The following is an 8,469-nucleotide window of genomic DNA, read 5'->3' as shown; positions in this document are numbered from 1 at the left end:
AACTCCATGTGCAATATCACAGTGAATTTGGCATCTCTAGCAAAATAAATGTTGAGTTCCCATTACAGCTGCTGTTGAAGGGAAATGAGATGTCAGAGGCATTACAATTACAGAAAGGGTGGATATGCGTGAGCAGCTCCCTCTTTATGGTCAAGCTTAGTAGCAACAGCTGGAGGAATTCAACCCTCTATGCTTGAATGGGTGTATGAGCAATATAAATGAGTCATCAATGAGTTTAGCGTGCTGCAGAAAAGTAATGGGATTGGAAAGCAGTATGTACTGATGTGCATTGTAGGTTGTTATAAAAAGCCTGGTTGCCATCATGAGACACTTAGAGGGGAAGGGCATATAAAATGAATTAATGTTGATTTTGATTATTCCTTTTGATTATCACTTTGATAATTCCTTCTTGAAGTAATAACTGGAGAAAAGAAAATGTGACACACATTGAAGAGGTGTTCTTGCTATTTATTTGGTGGGCAGCTTACTAAAGACTGATACTAAAAGTGACCAAATTACACCCAGGACACTTGACCAAGGACTGAGGCCAACCTCTAAACTGCCATAGACAAATGTTCATAGATAAGGTTACAGAATGTGTATTTGAATTCTTTAGAGAAAAAAGAAAAGAGAACTTGAAACGTCTACTCCAAATATGCCACAGACCAAATGGAAGAAAGTGGAGTGAGAAGAAAATTGATAAAAACTAAACACTTAAAGAACAGTCCCTCTGTAGCTGCATTTTGGCTTGCTCTCATGATTTTCTTTTAGAGCTCAGACAATACATAAAAAATTATTAATATAACCACTGAATTTATGTTGATTTTGCTTATTTGTGCTCAGTTACTGAAAATATCCTATTGAATAGTTTACTACCAGAAACATGTTTATTGCTCAAGCAGCAAAAATATAAGGAAGTACATTCTAAATTTTTAATTGCGCGTTACCACACCAAAAACTGGACTCGTTATGCTCATCCAATCAAAGAACAGAATTTTGCGTGTCCCATGAAAATTAAGCCATAAATATTGAAAGCCAGAGGCATACAATGAATCATTCATCTGAACAATCTAATATTCAAATTGCTAATAGATAATATGTAGTGAATCATTTCAGACAATATATTTGAAAAAAAATATTAAGCTACTTGTGGGAACATCACAAACAGAATAAACTTTATCCACTATGAAGCATTTGCTTTACTCTCTTCTCCATTTTCTTCAATAGCCCACAAGTCAGTCTATGATCTTTATCTGATCATGTGATGCCAACAGAGGCAAACAGTGCCAGAGGAATGTGTCATCCCTGAAGAAATTTTATCATCTCATTTCAAATGATAAACAGTGAAGTAGCTGGGCTGTCTGCCCTCGAAAATGATTTTTATGTTGCTGTGGGCATTATCCTTATCAGCAGGGATCTTGGTTTTCTCTGATTAAACGCCCCCGATTTTCAGATTAAGCAAGGTAACCCAAAATTCACATTTGTTTGTAATCAAAATGAAACATCACTGTATGTATATAAATATATTAATGGTGTTTCATTTCAGTCATGGAAAAATGTGGATTCTGGGTTACTTTTTTTAATCTGAAAATTGAGGATTTTTTTAATCAGAGAAAACCAGGATCCCTGATTATCAGTGAGAAGGCTGTCTCTGTCCAACACTAACTGTGTTTTTAACAACAAAAAAAATTTTTTTTAATTGCTAGAGCCCTGTCTGTCTAAATGTTTTATGACTGTGAAATGGGAATAAAGTTGAGAAGGAAATGTTTATTTCATTCCAAGGAAACACTTTGAGTTTTCAAACATTTTCCCTATCTGGTGTGAAACTAAAAACTTTGCAGGAGACATTGGATGAAACAGAGAAGGATCCATCACTGAATAGCCTGGGGGTCATTTGGTATATATATAACCTAGACTGAGAGCTAGGCTCTGGGTTTGTGGCTTGTTCACATCTCAGATGACCATCCTAGCCCTCCAGTTTATTGGCAGTTCTGGGGTGGGTCTCATTCTCTCCTGGTAAATGTTCATTGAAACAGGACCTTTTAATCTTGATCTCTCCCATCACAAGTGAGTGCATTTACCACTGGCATACAATCTAGGTCTGTCTGAATCTCCTCTTTTGGAGCTCTTCAGTTTTGTAAAAATAAATATTTATTGGAGTAGATATAGTGGGAAAGATGAACCCCACAACTCAACAATTTGAGCACTCAGCTGGACTGTGAATATGAAATTTCAACCAATACTCCCATGAACATCTAGTAGAGAGAGATGCAAACTGAGAATGAAGAACCTGATAAACCTGTCTTCTCCTTCAGGATATGGAATCACCTTGGACTCCTGTAGCTAGGTCCATTCCAGTCTTTCTTCCCTGTCTCTATATTTGTCTTGTAACCTCTAGTTTACTTCTCAAAGCCCCCGTCCAGGGATCTGTTACTTAGTTACCATCCTCTAGGGCTCAAGAAGTGAACAACTGCCCTGGTTGGCAACCATTTCTTTGTCTAACATATTCCACTTTGATATTTATCAAAATTTAATGTCCCTCATTGTTAGCCCTGAACCAGGTGCAAAAATTTTGCTTGTCTCCTTCTCTGGATTTATGCTCTAATGGATGTAAAAGACGGCAGAGAAGTTAAAAACCCTCCACATTCAAAATGGAGCCAGCTGCCTGCAACATACCCCTAGAAATGTTCCATTATGAAACCCATATCCAGGTTGTAGCCTTTCTGGTCTAGAGGAAAAGGCAATCAGGACTCGTAGTAGAGATGATATCTTTGTTTGTCTAATAAAAGAGATCAACTCTACTGCAAGTCCTGATTGCCATTATGAAACAGAATTCATAAGCATTATCTAGTACTAGCTGTTTGCTTATGTCTGTACTGCTTCACACCTGGTCAGATATGTTTGTACTTTGCAAATCTGAAATATAAAATAAATGAAGGAAATCCAGCCATGGTTCACTCCATTTTGCTTGAGTTTCTTCCAGCCCTTCCAGATAGGCATTATCCTGCATTTTCCAATCTTAAAAAAGATGTAGTTGCTGAGTTTTGGCTGCTGTGTTCTAATATTTGCTCATCCATCTGAGTTTCTGGGTTGAATCCATTCCCTATTTTAGTAGACATGTATGTCTAGAATAACAAGAAGCTTCTCATTAAGGAGATTTAATGAAAAATTAAAAATAACCTTTAAAGCAAGAAAGACAAGTTTAGTGTCTTTCTCTCCCTCTGCTCCCCATTAATATAATTCACAATAATTCCCCTGAGGCACCAGTTGGTGCTGCATGAAAGGGGCCTTGACAGAGAGACAGGTACAGTATATGAGATATTCTTTATTCTCCAGCTGTGTCACTTCTTTTTCACTCACTCCGTGTAAGATATATAGGGCTCACTTATTCTTTCTAGGATACTGAGCTACACTGAAAGGGGAAAGGTGTGTGCTTTATGGACTTTTATGGTTTGAAAAGGGTTAATGCTTCCTGAGTGAGGGATGTGTCTAAAAAAATATAGCATGTGTTCTTTCTGATACAGCTGACATTGAGTTCATTCCTGTGCTGACTGGACTCAGTGGAAGTGTACCCCAATGAGCGCATATCAATGAGTGCAACATCAGAACATAGTCATGTAATGAAGAGGCAAATGGCTCCAGTGGTGTAAAAGGCAAGGTTTACACCCTGGACAAACCCTGTGGGAAACAGTTTGCTCTTTCTGGGTTCTGACAGTGAGGATGGGGGAAGAGAGTATAGGAGTCTTATCCAGTTCCCAGCCGCTGCTGCTGACACCACCACCACTGCAACCAACATTGCCATGTGGTTTGCCCACCCCAGATCTTGCTCTTAAAGCAGCAACACCAGCAGCATAGTGTTTATGCGCTGGCTGCTGCTGCGAGAACCATGCTGTGGTGCTGCTCTTGCTGCTGGCACAGACTCCGAGGGGGTGGGGGATGAGATCGATGTGCTCCTAAGTCAGCACCAAGGGCTGATGCCCCTCTCGCTCCACATAGTTGCACCACTGCATGGTTCTATATTTACATCTGGAGCTATTTAGCAATAGCTAGGTTCTCCTCTTAGTGCTTATCATGGTCTAGGGATGGATCATGCTTGTCCTGTGACCGGGGTTGTGAAGATATACATAGATATATGTACCTTTTTCTCCCACCAGTGCTATCATTAATGTCTGGGATGAAGAATAATTTGACCTTTAGAAGTTTACTACTTGTTGAGCAGTGGAGTCATTGCCTTGTAGCTCAAACTAATGTAGGCTTCTAACTATGTAATATCTTCAGGACCTTTTTTTGGAAGGGTGCATATAAGGCATCTAAGGAATGAATGATGTGTTTCAGTTATACTGATTATTCTGTAATTCATACTGATTCTACTGATAATTCATGATAATTATCATGAATTGTTTTATCGGGTAGAAGCCATAAAAATAAAGTATTTCTTGTGGACAATGACAGGTGTCCTCTTCAGAGGAAAAATTGCTTCGTTTAGCTTCCCAGGTTTGTTACAAAAAAATGAAAAACTATAGTTTACGGAGTTCATCAGTCTCTTAAATGAAGAGCAATCTCTACTTTTCTTTTTTTTGGTTTAATTTAATATAGAAACAAAATATTGCCTGAAATAAAAAAGCATTAGGCTGCTCATGCCAAGTAGCTAAAGTGAAGGGATTTGATAATCTATTTTTTATATTTTTCAAATGGTACATTATTTTAAACAATCCCAATTTATCCTGCTAAGTTTATTATTCTCTTATCTGATTTTCAATGCCATCTGGTCCATTTGCAGGAGATTTTTAAGGAAAAGGCAGAGCTAATTTTCTGTGTCAGCTTAACAAATAAAAGCTGTGCAGTATGAATAGCAATCATTAAAAGGATCTATCATAAAAAATTGATCTGAAATGAGTTTTCTTTGTCAGTGTTTTGGTATGAGATAGTAATTACAATTGTTTGAAGAAAGATGAGTATTAATCTGGAATCAAGGATGCTGTATTGATTTAGAAAATTATTTAAAACACATACACACAACTACTGTTCTCAAAGTATTTTTTCCTCAGTGTTGTACAGTAGATGCTGTTAACTGCAAATATGGTTGTCACCAGCCCATGACTAAGTAGGTTTACATATCTCTGATGTAGTGCTATGTGATTAAACTGTAGAATCTGAATGGTTTATTACATTATGAAAATAATTGTGTAACCCTGGTACAACCAAGGGTGTGCCCTATTCTCAACTGAACTGGATGGGTAGGCAGGAGGGGGCTCTGTGAGAGGGATTCCAGAATTTCAAGCAGAACCCTCTTTCCTTTATAGAGTTAGCCCAAGCCCAAAGTTCTTAACTATATACAATTTATTAAGTTATAATATACATAAACATAAACCTAAATATCATATACATATATTTACACAGTGAACACTAACCAATAACCAAGGTCAAACCCTAAATAACACTATTTGCAACATCACAATACAACATTTCAATGACAAAATATAAGGCACAAACATGAACAATCTTAATAATATCTATTCCTTAATATAGTCCCTGACCCATGGCAAGAGATAGTCCTCCTTCCAATGGGGTCCCTTGCAGGGTGTCCAGGAAGTACCAGGAGCTCCTCCCTTTAGGGCCTTGACTAGGTGGGGGGGCTGCTCACCCAGCCCCTTCTCTGGGTTTACCCACCCCAAATGTCTTTCCCCTGTGGGACCCAAGGGCCCAATGACTCACGCTCCCTCATGTGGCAGTGGCCAGGGCACAGCTCGATGGGGTCTCCTCTGCTGGAGTGCCTTCCTAGGCCTCTCCTGCATCGCTGGGTTCCTCCCCACCCTGTGCCCTGCTCTGGGCACCGAGGGCTCAGCTCTTCTCAGCTGCTGCACCACCACTGCTGGCTCCTGGGTGCTGGGCCTCACGCTGCACTATCATTTCCCTGTGCCCTGGCTCAGCACTGAGGGCTCTCTTAGCACAGGCCAGGCCCTTCAGGCTGTGGCTGGCCATCCTCACGCTGGGTGGTTAACCCAAACAGCCTCTGCTGCTCCCTGGCTCCCAAGGCTGGGACCCATGCACCACCCTGTGCACTGTGGGACCTGGCTGCTTGCTGGGAGAGAGGACCTGAGCTGCCTCACTGCAGCCCCAAGGCCTTCACCCTGTGCACTGCCCCGAGCACTGTGTGGCCCGCTGGCTTTGCCAGGGTTGCAGGCTTGAGCCCCAGCTTGCGGCTCCCAAAGCCTGGGCTCCTTTTATACACTCCAGGGCTCCACCCCTCAAGTCTTCCGGACCTGACAGTTTACAGTCTTCAATCAGGTCCAGGGGAACTCTTCTCCCCCTCCCCTCAGGAAAGGGATATGACTTTATTTCTCCTGCTGCCTCCTGATTGGTGGATGGGCTCCACCAATCAAAACAGCAGGATCTCAAGCCTGGGACTCAACCCAAGCTCTGAAAGGTGAGCCTGCTACAATTGTAAATAATTGTTGACAAAGGAGTTGAGATTGTATGAGGTTCTTCCATGCTACAAGGAACTGAGACCCGATTCTGTTTTTATTTGCACTGGCTTTTCATGCAACTATAACAATGTAACTTGGAGGAAGAAGGAGGTGCAAAAATAATAGTTGCCCTGCATGCCACTGCTACCCAGAGCATGGAGCTGCCTTTCTCTGACTCTTCCCAAACATTGCCATTTACTTCTGTAAAATTACTCTGGATTTACACCAATTTAAGCTGGACATGAATCTCACCCCTGGACTTCATTTTGAGTGCATGTCTAGAAACTTATTTGGAGTCTATTCTGACATGTCCCATCATATCTGTTTCAGGTTTCCTGGTTTGCCAATCATTTTACTTTTATCATTCTGTTGCTGCTGTTTCACAAGAGTGTAGAGGTTTGACACTACAGTACTTACCCATCTGAAACCCTGGCTCATTTTGTAGAACTTGGGATACTCAAAAAATATAGGTATGTAGAATAATCCAAGTTCACTCTTTGCATGTGTCCATTGACCTTGTTAGACTTGCACAAAGAATGGATCTGTTCCATTCCCTGCGTTGTTATATCCACTGATCTGCATATAACATTTTTCCAGAAAGTTTAAGTTTCTTAAAATGGAAACTTTGATAGGTTTTCTCAGTTTATAAATTCAACAGACACACAAAGTGATGTGCAATTACTTTCTTTATATGATGCGGAGAACAGGAAGATTGGGCAAAGTAAATCTCCACACTGCATCTCTAGGGCCCTTTACATTAAATGATTTTAACCCTAGGAATTCTATTATCTAGTCAATCAGCAATGATTGCTGCAGTGAGCCATGCTGTATATACATGCATGTACATCCATATCTGAATACCTGAAAATTTTAGGAGTGAATGGAACGCAAACAAAGCAGATATTATTCACCAATGAAGAGGAAGTCTGGGTGGGCAAAATTTCCTATATCTCCTTTTATATTCCAAGAATCCACACTGGAAATGACATGTCTAGATCTCAGGTCATGTGGTTTATCTCAAAAAGCAGGAGCTTAAAAAAGTGTATCTTTTGAAGAGAGTTTCCATGATATACATTTAAAAGAATCTCAGATAATCCTCAGAACACTAATTAGAACACAGCTTTACATATGAGCGGGCACTATTAAGTTATCTGTGTAAATGTAGATTTATGCAGCAGAAATATTTGTTTATTTTACAGCTCCATCAAGTATTACAATGCTCATTGCCATATCTCTGAGTTAATGTGGTAAAAAACAGTTGATGCTCTAATGCTGACTTACTTAATCTTCATGTATAATTTATTCATTGTACATTGCTGTTGCTAAATCATTTAAGAATAAATTTTCATTCTAAGATGAGCATCATTCTAGTTAGATCATTACCGTATTTCCAAGAAATGTTTTGCTTCAGAGTAGAGAGAATATTTTTAGCTTCTTGGTGTTCCATTTCTCCTTTCAACTTTCTCCATTTATTTCTCTTCTCTTTCAGGATCCCATTCAGCAAAGGACTTAAGTATGTGGTTTAAGTTGTGGGCATGGTTAAGCACTTTACTAAATAAAGACAGGGCCTTTATTAAAAAAGTTGCTTTGTACTGGGAATTGTTTAATGTCCTGTGTTCAGTGAAGTTGCAACTAAATAGTTACGTATGTGTGGGGAGGTAAGAAGAGACATTGGCATTTGAAAATATAGTGATTGCATATGATATGTAATTTTGGATTAAATATGCATGATAGTGCTTATGGTTGTTTGGGGTTCAGCATCTATTCCCTGGCTGCGTCTACACAAGATGTTGACTGTACAGTAGCTTGTTACTATTGTGCAGTAGCATCACACGGCAAGAAACGTGAAGTGATGCTACTGCACAGTAGTTATGAATTACTGTGCAGTCAGGGCTACCAAAAAGCCATTGGAGGATGCTACTGTGCAGTAATGCCATTTACTTTTGCATTGTACATCCTATCTCTACTGCCAGAATTAGAGGCAAGTGTTGAAGGAGAGACA

This window comes from Alligator mississippiensis, chromosome 1 (assembly GCF_030867095.1).
Source record: "Alligator mississippiensis isolate rAllMis1 chromosome 1, rAllMis1, whole genome shotgun sequence".
Lineage (NCBI taxonomy): Eukaryota > Metazoa > Chordata > Crocodylia > Alligatoridae > Alligator > Alligator mississippiensis.
Note: the sequence above shows the minus strand (reverse complement) of the source record.